Below are 22,978 nucleotides of genomic sequence, written 5' to 3' on the forward strand. Positions count from 1 at the left end.
AAGACACATAGTAATTAAAATGGGAAAGATCAAGGATAAGGACAGACTGTTAAAAGCAGCCAGAGAGAGAAATAAGATCACATACAAAGGAAAGCCCATCAGGCTAACATCAGACTTCTCAGCAGAAACCTTACAGGCCAGAAGGGAGTGGCATGATGTATTTAATGCCATGAAGCAGAAGGGCCTGGAACCAAGATTACTTTACCTGGCAAGATTTTCATATAAAATTGAAGGAGGGATTAAATAATTTCCAGGTAAGCAAAAACTGAGAGAGTTTACCTCCCACAAACCATGTCTGCAGCCTATTTTGGAGGGACTGCTATAGATGGAAGTGTTCCTAGGGTTGGATAGCTGTCACCAGAGGTAGTAAAATCACGGTAGGGAGGGTGGAGCAGCTGATTTCGAGGCAAATGCAAAATAAAATTGACTATCCCCAAAGTCAATCAAGGGATAGACAAAAAGTACAGAATTTGATACCTAATATATAAAGAATGAAGGAGGAAGAAAAAGGAGGAGAAATAGGAAAGAATCTTTAGATTGTGTTTGTAATAGCATACTAAGTGAGTTAAGTTAGACTCTTAGATAGTAAGGAAAGTAACCTGGAACCTTTGGTAACCACAAATCTAAAGTCTGAAATGACAATAAGTACATACCTATCGAAAATCACCCTAAATGTAAATGGACTGAATGCACCAATCAAAAGACACAGAGTCACTCAATGGATAAAAAAACAAGACCCATCTATATGCTGCTTACAAGAGACTCACCTCAAACCCAAAGACATGCACAGATTAAAAGTCAAGGGATGGAAAAAGATATTTCATGCAAACAATAGGGAGAAAAAGCAGGTGTTGCAGTACTAGTATCAGACAAAATAGACTCAAAACAAAGAAAGTAACAAGAGATAAGGAAGAACATTACATAATGATAAAGGGCTCAGTCCAACAAGAAGATATAACCATTATAGATATATATTTATCCAACACAGGCACACCAGAATATGTGAAACAAATACTAACAGAACTAAAGGAGGAAATAGAAAGCAATGCATTCATTTTAGGAGACTTCAACACACCATTCACTCAAAAGGACAGATCCACCAGACAAAAAATAAGTAAGGACACAGAGGCCCTGAACAAAACACTAGAACAGATGGACCTAATAGACATCTATAGAACTCTACACCCAAAAGCAACAGGATACACATTCTTCTCAAGTGCACATGGAACATTCTCCAGAATAGACCACATACTAGGCCACAAAAAGAGCCTCAGTAAATTCCAAAATATTGAAATTCTACCAACCAAGTTTTCAGACACAAAAGGATAAAACTACAAATAAATTGTACAAAGGAAGCAAAAAGGCTCACAAACACATGGAGTCTTAACAACATGCTTCTAAATAGTCAATGGATCAATGACCAAATTAAAATGGAGATCCAGCAATATATGGAAATAAATGACAACAATACAAAGCCCCAACTTCTGTGGCATGCAGTGAAAGCAGTTTAAGAGGTAAATATATAGCAATCCAGGCATATTTAAAGAAGGAAGAACAAACCCAAATGAATAGTCAAACATCACAATTATCAAAATTTGAAAAAGAAGAACAAATGAGGCCTAAAGTCATCAGAAGGAGGGCCATAATAAAGATCAGAGAAGAAATAAACAAAATAGAGAAGAATAAAACAAGAGAAAAAATCAGTGAAACCAAGAGCTGGTTCTTTGAGAAAATAAACAAAATAGATAAGCATCTAGCCAAACTTATTAAGAGAAAAAGAGAATCAACACACATCAACAGAATCAGAAATGAGAAAGGAAACATCACAACGGACACAACAGAAATACAAAGAATTATTAGAGACTACTATGAAAACCTATATGCTAACAAGCTGGAAAACCTAGAAGAAATGGACAACTTCCTAGAAAAATACAACCTTCCAAGACTGACCAAGGAAGAAACACAAAATCTAAACAAACCAATTACCAGCAAAGAAAGTGAAGTGGTAAACAAAGAACTACCCAAGTGCAAAACCTCTGGGCCAGATGGATTTACCTCAGAATTTTATCAGACATACAGAGAAGATATAATACCCATTCTCCTTAAAGTTTTCCAAAAAATAGAAGAGGAGGGAATACTCCCAAACTCATTCTATGAAGCCAACATCACCCTAATACCAAAACCAGGCAAAGACCCCACCAAACAAGAAAATTACAGACCAATATCCCAGTTGAATGTAGATGCAAAAATACTCAATAACATATTAGCAAACCGAATTCAAAAATATATCAAAAGGATCATACACCACGACCAAGTGGAATTCATCCCAGGGATGCAAGGATGGTACAACATCCGAAAATCCATCAACATCATCCACCATATAAACAAAAAGAAGGACAAAAATCACATGATCATCTCCATAGATCATCTCCATAGATGCTGAAAAAGAATTCGACAAAATTCAACATCCATTCATGATAAAAAACTCTCAACAAAATGACTATAGAGGGCAGGTACTTCAACATAATAAAGGCCATATATGACAAACTCACACCAACATCATACTGAACAGCAAGAAGCTGAAAGCAGCAATATACAGATTTGATGCAATCCCTATCAAATTACCAACAACATTCTTCAATGAACTAAAACAAATAGGTCAAAAATTCATATGGAAACACCAAAGACCCTGAATAGCCAAAGCAATCCTGAGAAGGAAGAATAAAGTTGGGGAGATCTCACTCCCCAACTTCAAGCTCTACTACTAAGCCACATTAATCAAGACAGTTTGGTACTGGCAAAAGAACAGAGCCACAGACCAGTGGAATAGAATAGAGACCCCAGATATTAACCCAAACATTTATGGTCAATTAATATATGATAAAGGAGCCATGGACATACAATGGGGAAATGACAGTCTCTTCAACAGATGGTGCTGGCAAAACTGGACACCTACATGTAAGAGAATGAAACTGGATCACTGTCTAACCCCACACACAAAAGTAAATTTGAAATGGATCAAAGACCTGAATGTAAGTCATGAAACCATAAAATTCTTAGAAAAAACATAGGCAAAAATCTCTTGGACATAAACATGAGCTACTTCTTCATGAACATATTTCCCCGGGCAAGGGAAACAAAAGCAAAAATGAACAAGTGGGACTATATCAAGCTGAAAAGCTTAAGTACAGCAAAGGACACCATCAGAAGAACAAAAAGGTACCCTACGGTATGGGAGAATATATTCATAAATGACAGATCCGATAAAGGGTTGATATCCAAAATACATAGAGAGCTCACGCACCTCAACAAACAAAAAGCAAATAATCCAATTAAAAAGTAGGCAGAGGAGCTGAACAGATAGTTCTCCAAAGAAGAAATTCAGAGGGCCAACAGACACATGAAAAGATGCTCCACATCGCTAGTTATCAGAGAAATACAGATTAAAACCACAATGAGGTATCACCTCACACCAGTGAGTATGGCTACCATCCAAAAGACAAACAACAACAAATGTTGGCGAAGTTGTGGAGGAAGGGGAACCCTCCTACACTGCTGGTGGGAATGTAAATTAGTTCAATTATTGTGGAAAGCAGTATGGAGGTTCCTCAGAAAGCTCAAAATAGACTTACTATTTGGCCCAGGAATTCCACTCCTAGGGATTTACCCTAAGAATTCAGCACTCCAGTTTGGAAAAGACAGATGCACCCCTATGTTTATTGGAGCACTATTTACAATAGCCAAGAAATGGAAGCAACCTAAGTGTCCATCAGTAGATGAATGGATAAAGAAGATGTGGTATATATACACAATGGAATATTATTCAGCCATAAGAAGAAAACAAATCCTACATTTTGCAACAACATGGATGGAGCTAGAGGGTATTACGCTCAGTGAAATAAGCCAAGTGGAGAAAGACAAGTACCAAATGATTTCACTCATCTGTGGAGTATAAGAACAAAGGAAAAACTGAAGGAACAAAACAGCAGCAGAATCACAGAACCCAAGAATGGAGTAACAGTTACCAAAGGGAAAGAGACTGGGGAGAATGGGAGGGTAGAGAGGGATAAGGACAGGGAACAAGAAAGGGGGTATTATGATTAGCATGTATAATGTGGGGGGTGGGGGAAAGGGGAGGGCTGTGCAATACAGAGAAGTCAAGTAGTTATTCTACATCTTACTCTGCTGATGGACAGTGACTGTAATGGGGTTTTTGGGGGGGACTTGGGGTAGGGGAGAGCCTAGTAAGCATAATGTTCTTCATGTAATTGTAGATTAATGATAACAAAATAAAAATAAATAAATTTAAAAAATATTTTGTGTATTTTAAAAAATTAGCGTGAAATATTTTATGAACTTGTTCACTCTTTTTCATGCTATGTCTTCAAAATCTGGTGTGTAGTTTACACTCATAGACACCTTGATTTGAACTGGCTGCACTTGAGAGCTCAGGAGCCATATGCAGGCAACTGTTATCATATTGGATGGCACAGACCTAAATACTGCTCTTTCTCATAGAAGATACTAGGGGTCAGAGCCATACATGGTGGCTTCTCAGTTCTGTGAACTTTTAGAAATTCCTGTGAACTTTTAGAGATCCGTGAGGGCCCGATTCTCCAAATAGGGACAAGGATAATATATGTAGGCTCTGTTTTTGTTTTTCTTGTCCATGTTTTTGAGTCTTGCCACATTGTCGATAGTATGCACAATAGGCAGATAATTATGACAAGCAGTTGTATGTGAGCAGACGCTTTATTACAGGCAGGATGGTGGAAAGCTTACAGATTCTTTTTTTTTGGTATGCTGGCGACATCACTAGTAAAATGTCAGGAGCCCACACACTTGACTGTTTTCTGTCCCTGGCAACTTCAGGGACATCCTGACCACCACAGAAGAATCGCACAATATCTGTGAAAAGGAAGAGTCGTGTTCAAAGCAATCCCTAAGTTTTTAGAGAGAGAACTGGCTACCATTTTCCATGGGGGTTACTTTTAGAACATCTACTTCAAAAATGGTGAGCAATCATTCTTAAATGATATAAGATTCTAGAATGAAGATTATTTGCTGTCATTGAGCAACATTTGCTCCATGACACTCTATAGACTGGGACACCCTTGGAAAATGGACCATGGATTCTAAAACTGCTGCGCTTTGAGATATCACAAATCAGAGAGCAGGAGAAATATTGTAAAAACTCTCTGATAAGAAACTCTTAAAGATGTTCCAGGAATCTTAGAGTGTTCTTAATCTTGCATTCACAATCTTTTGAGAGTTGACAAAACTAAGAACCCTGAAAAAGCTCCACATAAGCACAAATACACAATATTTGCTTGCAATTTCAGGGCTGACTGGAGCTTCAGTGTTCAGGAACCCCAGGATGGGAGGTGAGACTGGGTGAGTGGGAGAGAGTGGAGGGGATGTGCCAGTATTGTATCTTAGTCAGTCTAAAATGTAGTTACATGTAGCCTATTGGGCTAAGAGTTGGAGACAGAGACAACAGATTTATCTGGTGAGAAAGGAAGAGCAGTCTTTATTTGTGGCATTTAAGGAACTGAAAATCAGAGGCTGTGGGTCACACTTATTAAACACCCCTAGTGCCTAGCACTATGAGGAGAAGACTAAAAGAAGAGAAATAAATACTTCTTATCTTCAAGGAAGAAAACAGAGAACACACTAGCATAGACTAAAATAAAATGCCAACAGTTATAATGTAGATTTACAAACACAGACCAGATTGCAACATAATTTTTAAATACTAAGGGAATACATCTTACTTAGAATAAATTCCTAGGGCATATCTGGTCTTACTTCTGATTTTCCATAAATCAGTTCATGATCAGGGATCATAAATTCACTATCATATTTTGCTAAAGGGGCCACAGTTTAAACTCACTGGCCTGGTTCCTTCCTGCTATTGCAGAAAAGATGCTTAATAGTCAGGAATGAGCAGCTGCAGGCAAGCAGTCAAGTTTCTGAGGCTGTGTCAAAAACGATGCTGTCTTTTATTCTGGGAATAAAAGCCTATTGACTTTGGCTGAACTCTGTGAAACAATATCATTGCTGACTGCAGCATATCCTCCTCAGAACACTGAAGTGAGAGCGTGGGCTGCAAAGAAAGGCATTTTGTGTAGTTTTCTGACAGTGGGTCCTAGAGATTTGGTCTCCTGGGTCACTCATGCTGAGTACAGGGTAAGAGGATTTTCTATTTCCTCCTGGGACTTTAAATAAAAGTGAGGACAGTGTTTGTATTTGGGACCGTGCCACAGAGTTATGGGCTAGAGTCCTAGACAGCCTAACTTCCCCCTGTCCCCAACCCCACACACCAAGTAACCTGGTTTTCTGGCTTCATGTTTTCAGACCAATGGTCATTTCCCAGGAGGGATTTGGAGCACACATGCCTTTTGTCAGAGCAGGGATTCTTAAACCTGTCTGTGTACAGAAGATGTTGTTTGGGAGCAAGATGAACCAAGCAGAGCAGAGTCAGGAGCTTGAGATCAAGCCAAACCCAGTACCAACAGCTGCACTTTCAGGACACAGATTCCATGTCAGAGTTCTGGGGGCATGGGCAGAGAGGTGTTTTTAAGGACAGAAAGGACAAAGCCAGTATTAGCTGAATTAAAATATTTCTGGGAATTTCTCTCTTTTTCCTTATATTAACCATTAGAATAGAAAAGCCTCACTATGGAAATAAAAGGCAATATGGTAGGACCATAGCTGTTCTGAGCTACCTGGGAGTGAGTGACACGATGGGAACTGTCCAGTGAAGTTTTGTCCAGACTGTTTTTGCCCCCCGGCCTCATGCTGCTTCTTCCAGAGAGGCTGCATTTGCCGGGCTAGCAGCCAGAAGCAAGAGCAGAAAAGGCACAGTGAGCCTGGCCTGGAGGTGTTGGGGTTCCATGGCAGAGCTGTGGTGGGGTGACTGTAAAGGACAGGCTGGGAGAGATACTTAGGCAACAGACCAGGACTCAGGCAGGAATAGGAAGAGGGTCCAAGGAGAGTGGAATGGGACATAAGCCAGGAGCCAAGTAGCATGTTCTTTGAGTTCCTCTCCCAAAGGGAGGACTGATCTGAGACCCGAGTGTCTGGCAACGGGACTCTGGGTGAGATTCTCCTGTACTGACGTCAAAAATGCTGCATTGCTGCGTTACTGCACCACTGCATCCCCTGTGTGCATCACTGGGTTACTGCGCTGCTCACTGCATCCCTGTGTGCATCACTACATTGCTCTGGGAGGACTTGGTGCTCTCCTGAGAGGTGTTTGGCTGCTTCTATTAAACTCCAGGAAAGAGTTTAGTGTTATTAGGAGGAACAAATACCATCCTATTAATTGCAGCTATTTTTCTTTTCTGCTTTATTCCCTCTCTTCTTTTCTTCTTGCTCAGAGAAATTCTTCTTTTTAGGTAACTACTATCAGGTAAAACAATACTCCCTGAAGATGGCCTAATCACTAAATGGGGACTGTAAATCGTTTGGTACCATGTTAATTGCTTTTCAGCACTTATTCTGTATCAGGCACTACACTGAGTCCTTTACTTATATTATGTGTGGCATTTAATCCTTACAGAACCCTATTACTTTATGTTACTATCATAGTGATTCCTACAGATGAAGCATTGGAGGATTTTAAATGTGGCTTAGTCCAAGAGAGGCTGAGCTGGGATATGAAGTTCAGCTGCCCCTAAGGCACTGTTGCTCACAGCCAGCCTCAGGACTTCATTCCAGGCAGCTCCTTCTGGTGGTCTCCGCATCAGCAAACCCACCAGCTGAAGCAAAACCCATTTTCAAGCCAATTAGCTAAGCCCTGCCTAGCAGCAGGCAACTGATTTCAGTAACCACATTGCTTCCCAGCACTTTCAGTCTGGCTCCCTGTGTGTCTCTGCACCCTCACCCCTCCCCTGTTCTCCTGCACCATCAGTGTTCACAGTCCTGGCTGGGCTCTTTTCCCCAGGCAGGCTTTGGGCTTTTCAGCTCAGTCTCCTGCCCTCGGTCTGTTCAGGCCTCCAGTCAGGTTCTCTCCCTGGTGTGCAAGGCCAGCCTCCATTGGCATTGCCCTGGGAGCTGGTATCATCTACTTGACAACCACCTGTCCCAGAACTTCCAAGCAAGCCTTCACCTTGCCCCTTGAGGCAAACCCCTTATCTATTTCTGATAGTGACAGAGTCTTCTTCAGAGAAGCTCATGTATCTTATGCAACCCCTTGATATTATTGCATTACCAAGAGGTTTGGGTGTAACTGTGGACCATTAGTTAGGGGACTTATAACCTTCACACCTAAAACAGAGTGTGTATGTATCCTGAAATTTTACTTTTTAAATAAATTCATGATGGGATCTTTATTTGGCTACTTAATATTTTGTATGGTCTCGGGTGTGTTGCTTACCCTCTCTAAGCCTATTTCCTTGATGTAAAATGGCAGAAATAAATCCTACTTCACAAGGATTTTGCAAGGTAAAATAATATCTATAAAACACTTAGCACAGAGGCTCACATTTTGTGAAATCATCAACAAACAATAACTGCTATCACCACTTTTATTCTGTTATGGAATTCTGGCTTTAGCTCACTTTCTTATAAGCAACAGCTTTCCAGTCCCCAAGATGTCAGTCCATTACAAATCCATGACAAAGACAGGTCCACATGTGACCCTTTTCAGGAAATAGTGACTGTTAAGCCCAAGTCAACTTTCAACATAAACCATGGTGTAGAAATCATTTGGACCCTGACACTGAGGAAGGCAGAAAAATATAAACTGTGTAGATTTGTCATCTTATGTCAGCATCTTCCCATATAAGTAATAAAATTTCATTATCCTCTATTGTGTGGGTTTATAAGGGTGGAAGACGAATGTTTTCAAAATATCATCTCAATTGACTTGTAAAGAATATTTTCAATGAAATAAATATTCAAAGATCTAAACTATCATATAAATCAAGTTAAGTTTTAAAGAGGGAAAGAAAGACATTGGAAATAAACCTTGGTGATTTGAAGTCAAATTAATTCTGCCCTATGAATGTTATTTGGAACAAAGCTTACTTTTTAGATAAAGGAAATAAACCTAAGGGAAGAACACTCAGAGGTAATTATTAAAATAAATACTTTATATATGGAGATAGATACATAAAAAATAGAAAGACATATAGATAGATAGAAAAACATTACAGGATAGAACCCTATAGTAATATCACGAATGTAGTACATGCCTTTTGATGTATTAGAATTACATTTGACTTTAATGCATATTTCATCATCTTCCTGACTTTGAAGAGTCTAATTCTTCTCTATCTTATGTCCTTAAGGGGATGAATAATGTAATGAAAATAAGATGCTAAAATACTCTATTTTTACTGCTAGTACAATACTAATTTGATGCACACACATATACATGTTATTTAAACTCTGTTTATTTTTTGAATGGAAATGCTAATACTTATACATCTCTATAGAGTTAGCTGGGAGCTAATCATTCATGAAAACTCTCTGTAAATTGAACCACTTTGACGACTATGTGTCTTCCTTGCTGAATCAGTTTTTGTTTTTCATTTTTTTCCCTTGCTCTCCTTGTCTATCCCAGGCATGTCACACTTTCTCCTGCCCCTGTGGCTTCAGGCATGTTCTACATTTTTTGGAATGCCTTTCAATCTCCTGTCCATTTATCCAAATCTCCTCCTTATTTCAAGACTCATTAATATCCTGGCCCTACAATAATGTCATTATCTCCCCAAATCAAAACTCATATTGCATTTAATATCAGAAACATTCAATTCACTTCAATTTTTTGAAGAGCCCAGGCTCATCATTTGCTCTAAAATTCTTGCTTGATTAACCCTATGTTGGGCTGATCATGCACTAAGCATCCCTGTGGTGATTACATGGTGAACTTGCAATGATTATGTAGTATGTATGAATATAACGTTTAATCTGTCAAACTAGATTGTCATGTACTCAAAGGTAGTGACTGCGTTTTGTATCCTTACAACAGTGCAAACTCCAGCTCCCTCAGGTTTACTTGTGCTCAGCAAGCTGGTAGACTTCAAGACTGGCAAGTCATTCTCGCCAGAGTGAGTAAAGCTTGGCAGGGCTCCAGTAGATGTTTTGTTTGTTGAATTTCCTTTTGTCATTTATGGTCTAATTGTCTCTGATGACAGTCCAATCTCTCAGGAACACTGTTGAGATATCTGGCACAGCTTTGTGGAATGGCTACCATAATTATATGGGTTATGATAGACCCATTTTGTGTCTTAACTGGCATCAGACAGACCCAGGATTGATTCTACCTCTATTACTTTCTGGCTCCGTGACCCTGGGCAAATAGCTTCACCTTACCAAGTCTCATTTCTTCAGGTAGAGGATGGGGATTTTAATTATATCAATCTCAGAAGATTGGTTGTGAGCCTTGCACAAGGATTACTATGTAGAATAAATAAGGTAGCACATGAAACATGCCAACAATGACAGGAACTTACCTCTGTGCTAGACGTGCTAATGCTTGCATGCAGCACATTTAGCCCATGAGAAAGGTGAGCAAAGGCTGATATAACAGAGTTGCAGAAGAGACTTGAATGTAGGTATCCTATAACCATAACCGTTCGGCCCCGCTGCTACCCCATTCATCCAATGCTTGGAGATGGAGAAATGGAGGGCTGAGTAGAGGAAGAGCTTTATTCAAGAAGCCAGCAGGTTGGAAGACTGAAGGACTCTTGACCTAAAGGCCCATCTTCATTCAGCGTTGATTTCTAGCTCCTTTTATGCTAGGGAAAGGGGGAATAGGTGATAGGGAAGTGCAGACATCTTGGCATAAGTGAGGGTCTGAGGAGGTCGTGAGACTCCCCATCTTTGGTCAGTTGACTCCTGCCAGCACAGGTCCTGTTATGATGTTCCTGAAAATTCTTGACAGGACAATTATTTTGTTATCTCTGAAGTTGTAAACAAAATAGTTAACAAGTCCATGTGAAGAGCTGCAGCCATTCTTGCAAATCTAGGAAGGAGTTTGATGAGGGACTTAGAATAACTTTCAGTTCTTTTCCTTGGTTTTGTCTTTGGACTATTTCTTTCTCTAGACTGTGGGAACAAAACAGACAGTGCTGCCCTATCCATCTGGTGGTCCTCATCTTGCTCCTGGTGACCTGCAAGGAGCTAGAGACCAGCTTTTAACAACTTTAAGCCCAGTTACAATCTGACTCTAGGATCTGGGCTTTTAATCACTATACATTCGCTATAACTGAGATGCAAACCTTGAGAGCCTTAGACATGTTACTTTCTACTCCTTGATGCAGAAAATATAAATTCCCCCAAAATAAAAGAAAACACAAATATTTATATCAAAACACTTTTTTTAAGGAGGACAGAAGGTCCTTCTTTGCTCATTTTAAATGAGAGTAAAGATACAAAACCCTTAACTGCATGGGAGACTCTGCCTACAGTGTCACAGGCCCCTGTGGCTGATGAGCTGACAGCTTGGCAAAGCATGCTTCACTCTTTGCCTACAAAGGTAAATTTAGCTCTGGTGTCTTTGAGGCCAGGCAAGTGTTAAAGAGCTAATTCTGCTTCTGTCAGAAACAGCATTGTTCTTACCTCTTTAAAAGTGTGATCTTCCCAGGGTTGGTTACAAAGGTTCAAAGCTTTATGCTAGATCTGAGTCAAATTTAAAAACCAGGTCCTCACTTAGTATGTGACCTCTGTGTGCACCAAAGATGCCCTGCTGGTGGTTGGGATCTAGCTCAGGTACAAACCTTCACACACTGACTTTAACATGTTCATCAAGTTTTGCTTTTGCAAATTCCTTAACAATTTTGAGGAGAAAAGGTGTTGACAAAAATATTGCAGTTTATCAGTCTGAGAGGCAGACACCCATTGTTTTGTCCATGCCAGATGGTGAGCAAGTGTTCTGGAGAAGCTGGGGATGAACTATCAGCCACAGCCACTCTGAGCTTCATACAATGGTGCAGCCCTCATTAGAACCTGGAGTCATTTAGACTTTATCATTAAGGGGTTGCTTTCAAATAGACATTTGAAACAAATGTCTTAGATGTGTGTGCCTCTCTCTCCAGTTATGGGCTTTTCCTTCCTCTTAACTTTTTTCTCCTTCACTGTCCTGCTCTCTTCTTTCTCATGGCACCTAGTGTACACATCAGCTAAGCAGTTTTTACTCGGCTTCATGCTCCATATCTGGACTCCACCTTTCCTTCCCATCACCGAAACACACTGTCCTGCTCTCTCTTCCCTGGAAATGTTGCTTTTTGTTAGCAAATCTGACAAGTTGGTGAAGATTCGAGGTCACTGAATAATAGCACTCACTCCTCCTAAAGAATCTTGACTTACCAGCCATGGCTTTTATGTTTCCATTTACAAGCGATTACTGGGATTTCTGAAGACTTATCAAAAGACAGGATGGTGGTAGGGAGATGTTTGGAGCAGGAAGTATAGAGAATGTCTCCCTTTAAAGGAGTTCCACAACATTCAAAGTTTTAGTGGAGATGGCTTTCCTAAAGATGATCCTTAGGTTAAGAAAGAAGCTCCAAGGAAGCCCAAAGATATCCCCAGAACTGGGGTTCTTTCATCAAATTCCTTCTCCCCTAAGCCACTCTCCTGGTTCTAGTTTAGCTCAGTAGTCATCAGCTAACACTTCTGAAAGAGATCTTCAGTAAGTGACAAGGGGAAACAAACCAAACAGGATTACAGAAAATATACACAGAATGCATACAAGTTTTTCAAAATATAAGATTTCTATGCTAAGATCACTATTTCTATTGCCAAAGGATGAATATAACTTGACTGGCATCTTGCCTGGTAGAAGAGATATGTCATTTCCCTCCCTTGCTGTCTGCTAAGTGGCCCTAAGATCCTTGCTGGAGGGGTGGGTCTAAGTCAAGTTGTCATGATTGTACCAGGTGATCTTTGTCTCTGCTACTCTTAGGTGATGGACCAAAGGTGACCAATGACCCCAGGGTGCCTTTCAAGTGAATCTGAGTAAGAAATAGGAATTAAAGGCAGATGGTGCTGAACTTGGGAATTACGTGGTCACGTAGAGTCAGGGGCAGGGCTAATATCATCAAAACAGAGCCATGAACAAGCCTATGTTAGGCAGAAGCAGGTACAGTAAAACACCTGACACTTACTGGGCAGTTACCAGGTGCTGCGTCTTATTCTAAATTCTGAAAGTAATTTACTTTACTTTTATGGCAACCCATTTTATCTTCATAACAGCCCTAGGGACAGGTGATATTATCTCCATCATACAGATGTGAAAACTGAGACTAAGAGATTTCATATGATTTTCCTAAGGTGACTCAAACAAAATAAGTGGAGGGAACTAGAGTTCCAAACCCAAGTAATCTTTGGTTCCAAGGAGAATTCTAGGATCTTCTAAACTAAATTGCCCCTCTGAGCAGGAGCTAAGGGACTTAATGGACTTACATTATCTAAAAAATTTCTCTATGTAGATATCATCAAAACCAAAAGCCATAAACAAGCCTTCGATGACTTCCTCTGTCTAAAAAATCAAGGACCCATGCAGTGAGGGATAGAGAGAAGCTCCCTGGGAAAATCAAATAGAAGTTTACTGTAATGGTTCACATGAGAAATAGTGGACTAGCTTATATAGTTACAGTGGGGACAGAGACAGAGAAATGTGGAGACATCATTTTGGAGACAGAATGAACAAGAATTAGTGATGACTAGACATAGGAGAAATAAGGAAAAAGATTAAATATCATTAGGAGTGTTACAGCTCAGATGACTAAGTGAATAGGTTTATTAATTAAATAAAATATTTTTGAGCACTTACCATATACCAAGTAGAAGACAGAGAGGAGAGGGAATCTCTGCCATAAGGAGTTTCCCTGCTAGTGTAGGATTCAGATGATAAATAAACACATAAAATGATTTCAGATGGTGACAGACTGTGAAGTTAATCAAGCAGATGAAGAGAAGGGAGTCATAATACGGAGGGGGCAAGAGCTGCTTTAGATAAGAAGTTGCGGAAGCCCTATTTAAGAAGGCAGCATGTGGGGAGAACACAAAAGAAGAGAAGCAGTGAGAAACATAAACTCATAGGAAAATCTTTCATCATTACTGCAATATAATGAGTCATAAGAAATACACATTTGGTCACTCGGATGACCAAATATGTATTTCCCAGGTATGTTTGTCCTTCATCCACAGTTCCTGAAAACACTGCAGTCTTAAAGGTGAAATGGGCATTTTATCATGTTAATGAGAGACTTTTGGACCCCACCCAAGAACAGGGGAGAGGTTGAATCAGCCAATGGCCAATAATTAAGCCAATCATGACTATGCAATGAAGCCCTCCAAAAACCCCTGAGAGAGCTTATTGTCCTCTGCTCTCTTGATCCTGCTTCTCTGTCAGAGAGCTTCTGTGCTTGGGAAACCAGATGGTCTCCATGTGCCACTGAGCCAGGCCCCAAGCTCCATGAGGACAGAAGCTCCTTTATTTGGGACCTTGCCCTATGTCTCAGTTCATCTGGCTGTTAACTTGTATCCTCTACGGAATCCTTTATTCAACTGGTAAACGTAACTGTTTTCCTGAATTGTTAGCCAATCTAGCAAATTAATGGAACCTAAGGGGTAGGTCATTGGAACCTCTAATCCATAGCTAATAGGTCAGAACCACAGGGAACTGCCTGGGGCTTGTGACCAGGGTCTGGAGTTGGGGGTGGAGGGTGGAGGTAGTTTTGTAGGTCGGGAGCCCTTAACCTGGGAATCTGGTGCTGTCTCCAGGCAGACAGCATCACAAGAGAGTTGAGTTCTCAGACATCCTGCTGGTGTTTGAGAATTGCTTGGTGTGTGTGGGGGGGAAGACGCCCTCCCACACGCATATACACATTGGAATCAGGTCTGGGAACCTGAAAGGAGTTAAGCACATTGGAATTAGCAAGTGGTGAGTGCTGAGAGGGAGAGAAAGAGGCACGTCTAGGGATTCCCAAAAAGGTTAGTCTGGCTGGAGTATAACATGTGAAGGAAAACTGGCAGCAGGTAACATCACAGAGGGAGGCAGGGGCTGGATATTGCAGAGCTTTATAAGCTTGGGTAGCAATACTGGGGGGGGTCTTATGAAGGAGAGTAACATGTTTTGGCTTGTGTGGTACAAAGATCACTTTGGCTGCTTAGGTGAGCAGCAGGCTGCAGGGAGATCAGAGGGGCAGCAGGAAGACCACTGAAGAGGCAACTGCGGAGTTGAGTCTGCTGAGGGCCAGGTGCAGGGAGGGAGGTGTGCCATCGGGGAGACACTGTGAGGGGAGCTGACAGAACTGGCTGGTGGATCGGTGCTGGGAAGAGGAGAGCAGTGAAAAGGAAGAGGCAGAGTAAAATCAAATAAAAAGGCAGAGTAAAAGAGGCTGATTTTGGATTTTTGATTCAAGTGACTGAGTGGGTGGTAGTGTCATTCATCAAGTCAAGGAAGCAGTTTTGGGAGAGAAAAATCAACAATTCTCTATTGCCAATTGGATATCTGAAGGGTAGCAGATTATGCCATCCCCAAATATGGTTCTTTGGTATATGTGGTTCTTTGGGAAGAATCAGACAACATAAAAGCTCCCTGTCCTCTTTCAATTTGCCTAAAAGCAGGACACACCTTTACAAAGGGGGAAATTAACCCCCAAGACAATTTAAGACCCTTATTAGCTTGGATAAGGCACCAGAGGCATCTGCATAACAGACTTTGGTAAACAACCTTCATCTTCTTCTTTGGAAATCTAAAACTGCTTTCCTTTTATCTTGCTATTTCTCCACAAATGTATTGTTCTTTGTGGAAGATACTATATAAATGGGGATTCTAAGCCACCTGTTGTCTTACTCATTTTTCCCAGAGTATTTCCCATGTACACACGTACTAATAAACTGTTTGTTTCTCTCTTGCTAATCTTTCTTTTATTAAAAGTGGCTCAGTCAAGAACTCAGGAGGGTAGAGGTAAAAATTTTTTTCCTTTCCTACACATTTAAACAGTAGGCAGCTGGATACACTATCTGGTGTTTATAAGAGAGGTTCAGGCTGAGAAAATATCTATGTATGCCATCGGGATATAGTTGTAAGTTTAAGTCCAAGAGGTGGGTAAGTCCTGAATTTAGATACAGAGAACAGGGCCTAGACCTACACCTGTATGACTACAGCATTTAGAGGCCAAGAAGAGGACAGAGTCCTCCCTGGAGCACAAGAAAGAAGCAACCAGAGAGGCAGTTTCTTAGAGTTGACATTAAATACCAGAGAGAATAATGGGTATGTGTCACACTAGGTTTAAAGCATTCAATGAAGACAACCTAATGATAGTATGATAAGCAGAGCATGATGTTGTACCACTAATAGAGCATAACAATATTTGCGGTGTGAAATGCCCTTTGTCACACAGAAGATATTTTGACAGCTATGAAGTTACACCAAAAAGGCAGTGGCTTCCCCACATTCCACAATGCTTGCTTTGTTTCAAATATAGACTGCAGCTTCTGGCGGTGATCGAAACATATGCTTTCCACTGCCTCAGCTGGGATTCTCCAAGAGAAGGGGGAAGAAAAGTGGGGAGATGACAACCCCTTTGCTGGCATTATGCTACCTACTCATCTATTTCATCTTGTTTATACCATTTAATGATCCATGAAGGAGGCATATTAACCTATTTTTATAGATGAGGAACACAGTGCCCAGAGAAATTAAGCAAATTATCCAAGGTTGAAATCTTATCAGTGGCAGAGCTGGCTTTAACATCTACTGCTCTGACTCTTGCTCCAGTTTTATTCCCAACACATCATATTACCTTTTAAATGAACTTATACTTTGTAAGACCCATTTTCTAATACTTTGCCTTGATGTAAGTGAGATAAAAGTCTTTGATTTATTAGCAATGTGGTATGGAGTTTTGTTTTCCCACCCAGATCATACCTCAGGGGGCATTCACTTTCTTGGAATAGGACCTTTGGGGCTGGGATGATTTAGTGAGTGAGTTATATAAAAATATGCCTCAATTAGAGTAGGCTTGAGTTTCAATTTAATTATTTCAGCTAAAACATTGAAGAACTGCAGAGCTGTCACTATAGCAAACTCTTTTTCCCACTTCAATGCTGTTCTTCACCTCTCACAGCAGTGTTTTGACAGGAGTGGATCTATTTTAAAGTAACCAACCTAAAATTTTAACAAAGCTACTGTATTCTAAGGGAAATTGTTAATTTGAAAACTGAAGTTCATCTTGAAAAATCCTGAAAGATACTTCACAATAATTTCTCATGAAACAAAAATTGGAAGGCTCTTAAGGGAACCATGAAATGAGATTTCCTTTTACAACAAAGTGAGTGCCAAGCAGTATCAAAGATTGTATCACACCACATTCCTGATGCAAGAGAAATAATAACATCTCTGGTCATAATCAGAACATGGGGACTCAGAAGTGTGTTAATGAAATTCATTTACATAAGTTTTTGAAATTCAGAAGGGCTAGATGGAGGCAAGAAATTATCTAAGTTGTACAGACTTAGAAATCCTCAGGATGAGTGTTTCAGTAAAGCCTGGGTCATGGGAATCTTACAGGGAGACATGGAGGGAAGACTAATACAAAGTTGAACTTTGATGTATTCAGCTCTAAGATGACAGGGACCATATCTGTTCTTTTCATTGCCTTATATTCCTGGCACACAATAGGAATTCAATACATATTTGTTGAATGAATTAGGGAGAGAGGCAGTTCTTTTGAGTAAATATATTAATATGCCTGAAAATGAATCCATTTCAGCAAGAGAAATGCATACCTTTCAAACAAATACAAGCATTTTCATAATCAATAAAAGACAGAACTAGAGTTCCAAGTGCTGTATCATCTTGCTCAGCTGTTTGGGGTCCACAGGTAAATCAGGGTACAAAACTCTCTAGGTTAGCTTAGTGGTACATCCCAGGTGAATGTGAACATAAGGGAGGAAGGGCAGGAAAAAGAACCTGGAGACAGATGGAATTTACAAGTTCTGAATGTAGATGGGCCAAAAAAAATCCTGAAGGAAGCATAGATCACAGGAGCCCACGATTTCCTCCATAACCAACATATACTTCATGAGAGACATTAATCTACTGAAATCCTATCTAGAAATATTATATTTTATTGTAAATATTATAAAATAAAGTAAAAATCTATTAAATATGAAAGACTTTAATGACTTTTTACATTTAAAAATCAAGTTATATTAAAGATGGCAGTGTGAGAGGTGAGATAGAGGCTTCCTCCTAAAACAGCATATAATATGAAAATATAATTAATATGACTAATCCTGAAGGAGCAACAGGAAAGAGGGCTGTGCCAAACTGTATACACTTGGGGAAAAGAATAAAACTCACAGAACAGGGTAATGTGCCAAAGCTGTGGCATGGTAGGAACTAATCCCTTTGCCCACCCCAGCTCAATGGTGGGAGGAAGAGAAACAGAGTGAGGAGGGAGTGGAGGCCTGGGACTGCAGAATACCTAACTACAGAGATCTGCTCTGGGATCACAAACATACATTTCATGAAGCTTTCATGGTACTCTCATGATTAGGGGATTAGAAAGCTAAGTCAGGCAGAATACCTGGAGAGACTAAGATTCCAGCCACTTGTGGAAAGCAGGGATCCATATCTGGCTGCTCTGGGAGAAAAGAAAGGCAGGCAGTCTGAGAGACTTCCTACCAGCAAAAGGGCTGCTAATGGGGCAAGGATTGCACAGAGCTTACTGCTCAGGAGAAAGGAAAGGTAGACAAAATTGTCCGGTGTACTCTGCCCAGAAGGTTGGGAGCTCTCACAATCTTCAGGTGCTCCAGGTCTCTGGCTGGCTACACAGCTCCAAGGACCCCTTCTGTGATATGCAGCCTACAGCACCTTTTTCCCAGCAAGCCACACCTGGCTCACAATCCAGCAAAGCCTACCCTGGCATTAGGCCAGCCAGAGGGAAGCCCCATCTATAGCAACTACAAACATAAAGCACAGAGGCTTATACCTGTGTGCTTGGCCCTCTGGTTCTGGCAGTGAAGGCCGGCATAGCAGCTGGGAAGCAGGAAGCAGCTCTTTCCTCCCCCGGCAACCCCTGGCACTGCATCAGGGGCTGAGCAGCTTCAGAGAGTAGAGCATATGGGCACTAGAGGGAGCCATATACAAATATGAAACATGAAATAAACCTGGTTCAAAGTAATATTATGAATACAACACCAGAGAAAGATTCAAATGAAATAGACCTCACAGATCTCCCTGAAAAGGATTTCAAAATAAAAATCATAAACATGCTCATGGAGGTATAGAAAAATATTCAGGAACTCAGAAATTAATTCCCGTCAGAGATCCAATCGTGGAAAAGCAAAATGGAGGGTACAAAAAGCAGCTTAGGCATAGTGGAGGACACAATATAATGAAATGGAAATTAGGGAAGAGGAATACAAAGAAGCTGAAGCACAGAGAGAAAAAAGGACCTTTAAGAATGAAAGAATATTGAGATAATAGTGTGAACAATCCAAACAGAACAATATTCATATTATAGGGGTACCAGAAGAAGGAGAGAGAGAAAAAAGGATAGGAAGTGTCTTTGAGGAGGTAATTGCTGAAAATTTCCCCAATCTGGGGAAGGAGATAGTCTCTCAGGCCATGGAGGTGCATGGATCTCCCAACACAAGGGACCCAAGGAAAACAACACCAAGACATATAGTAATTACAATGGCAAAGAAGAGGAATAAGGACAGACTATTAAAAGCAGCCAGAGAGAGAAATAAGATCACATACAAAGGAAAGCCCATCAGGCTATTATTAGACTTCTCAGCAGAAACCTTACAGGCCAGAAGGGAGTAGGATAATGTATTTAATGCAACAAAGCAGAAGGATCTCGAACCAAGAATACTTTTTCCAGCAAGATTATCATTTAAATTTGAAGGAGGGATTAAACAATTTCCAGATAAGCAAAAGCTGAGAGAATTTACCTCCCACAAACCATCTCTACAGTGAATTTTGGAGGGACTGCTACAGATGGAAGTCTTACTAATGTTTAATAACTATCACCAGAGGTAATAAAACAACAGTAAAGAAAGTAGAACAGTTAATTACTAAGTAAATGCAAAATTAATTCAACTATCCCCAAAGTCAATCAAGGAATAGACAAAGAGTACAGAATATGACACCTAATATATAAAGAATAGAGGAGGAAGAAAAAAGAGAAGAAAAGAACCTTTAGATTGTGCTTGTAATAGCATACTAAGTGAGCTAAGTTAGACTCTTAGATAGTAAGGAAGTTAACCTTGAACCTTTGGTAACCACAAATCTAAAGTCTGCAATGGCAATAAGTACATACCTATCGATAATCACCCTAAATGTAAATGGGCTGAATGTACCAATCAAAAGACATACAGTCACTGAATGGATAAAAAAACAAGACCCATCTATATGCTGCCTACAAGAGACTCATTTTAAACCCAAAGACATACACAGACTAAAAGTGAAGGGATGGAAAAAGATATTTCAAGCAACTAATAGGGAGAAGAAAGCAGGAATTGCAGTACTTGTATTAGACAAAAGAGACTTCAAAACAAAGAAAGTCACAAGAGACAAATAAGGACATTACATAATGATTAAGGGGTCAATCCAATAAGAATATACAGCCATTATAAAACTCTATGCACTCAAATCAAGAGTACCTACATATGTGAAACAAATACTAACAGAATTAAAAGAGGAAATGAAATGTAATGCATACTTTTGAGGAGACTTCAACACTCCACTCACTCTGAAGGATGGAAAACCCAGACAAAAAATAAGTAAGGAGACTGAGGCACTGAACAACATATTGGAACAGATGGACCTAACAGACATCTGCAGAACTCTACTCCCCAAAGCAGCAGAACACACATTCTTCTCAAGTGCACATGGAACATCTTCAAGAATAGGTCATATACTATGCCACAGAAAAAGCCTTGGTAAATTAAAAAAGATTGAACTTGTATCAACCAGTTCCTCTGACCACAAAGGTATGAAACTAGAAATAAATTATGCAAAGAAAATGAAAAACCCCACAAACACATGGAGGCTTGACAACATGCTCCTAAATAACCAATAGATCAATGACCAAATAAAAACAGAGATCAAGCAATATATGGAGACAAATAACAACAATAATTCAACACTACAAAATCTGTGGGATGCAGCAAAAGCCTTGGTAAGAGGAAAGTATATTGGTATACAGGCCTATCACAGGAAAGAGTAACAATCCCATGTGAACAGTCTAAACTCACAATTAACAAAACAAGAAGAACAAATGAGGCCCAAAGAGAGAAGAAGAAGGGACATAATAAAGATCAGAGCAGAAAAAATTAAAATTGAGAAGAATATAACAATAGAAAGAATCAATGAAAGCAAGAGCTGGTTCTTTGAGAAAATAAACAAAATCCCTAGCAAGATTTACCAAGAAAAAAAAGAGAGTCTACATACATAAGAAGAATCAGAAATGCAAAAGGAAAAACCAGTATGGACACCACAGAAATACAAAGAATTATTAAAGAATACAATGAAAAATTATATGGTAACAAACTGGATAACCTAGAATAAATGAACAACTTTCTAGAAAAATACAACCTTACAAGGCTGACCCAGAAAGAAACAGAAAATCTAAACTTACCAATTACCAGCAATAAAGTTGAATTGATAATCAAAACACTGCCTAAGAACAAAATCCCTGAACCTGATGAATTCAACACTGAAATTTTTTTTTTTTAAGATAATTATTTTTTATTGAAGGGTAGTTGACGCGCAGTATTACATTACATTAGTTTCAAGTGTACAACACAGTGATTCAACATTTACATACATAATTCTAGGTTCCAGCTATCACCCTACCAAGCTGTTACAATATCTTGACTATATTCCTTATGCTATACATTACATCCTGGTTACTTATTTATTTTACCATTGGAAGTCTGTCCTTTTTTTTTTTTTTTTTTTTTCTTGTGAGGGCACCTCTCATATTTATTGATCAAATGGTTGTTAACGACAATAAAATTCTGTATAGGGGAGTCAATGCTCAATGCACAATCATTAATCCACCCCAAACCTAATTTTTGTCAGTCTCCAATCTTCTGAGGCATAACAAACAAGTTCTTACATGAAGAACAAATTCTTACATAATGAATAAGTTACATAGTGAACAGTACAAGGGCAGTCATCACAGAAACTTTCAGTTTTGCTCATGCATTATGAACTATAAACAGTCAGTTCAAATATGAATACTCAGTTGGTTTTTATACTTGATTTATATGTGGATACCACATTTCTCTCTTTATTATTATTATTTTTAATAAAATGCTGAAGTGGTAGGTAGATACAAGATAAAGGTAGAAAACATAGTTTAGTGTTGTAAGAGAGCAAATGTAGATGATCAGGTGTGTGCCTGTAGACTATGTGTTAATCCAAGCTAAAAAGGGGCAATAAAACATCCATGGATGCAGAAGATTTCTCTCAGAACAGGGGGTGTGAGGTTCTAAGCCTCACATCTGTTGATCCCCAATTTCTCACCTGATGACCCCCCTCCGACTGTGCCTGTCTTAGGTTGTTCCTCCCTTGAGGAATCTTACCCATCTCTGGCTAACCAGTCATCTTCCGGGGCCATACAGGGAAATGTGAAGTTGGTAAGTGAGAGAGAAGCCTTATTGTTTGAAAAGGTTAGCTTTTTACTTCTTTGCATATTTATACCCTGTGGCTTCTAATGCCCAGTATTTGTCTTGAGGTGTCTTTACCACTTGGAAGAATTATGATACTCGGTAAATTCAATATATGGCACGAATTCTATTTAAGGGTTGTAATTAGGAAGGAAGAAGAAATGCTATAGAAGTAGCAGGCAGAAGAAAACCTGGGAAGATTGATTATTTCTTTGACATATCTTCTTGTAGAGTAACTTCAGCATGTATAGTTTTTAAACTACTAAGTAAATTGTGCACCCACATTAACATAATAGGAGTACAGTTACATAACCAAAGCATACCTGTAATT

This window comes from Manis pentadactyla, chromosome 8 (genome assembly GCF_030020395.1).
Source record: "Manis pentadactyla isolate mManPen7 chromosome 8, mManPen7.hap1, whole genome shotgun sequence".
Taxonomy (NCBI): domain Eukaryota; kingdom Metazoa; phylum Chordata; class Mammalia; order Pholidota; family Manidae; genus Manis; species Manis pentadactyla.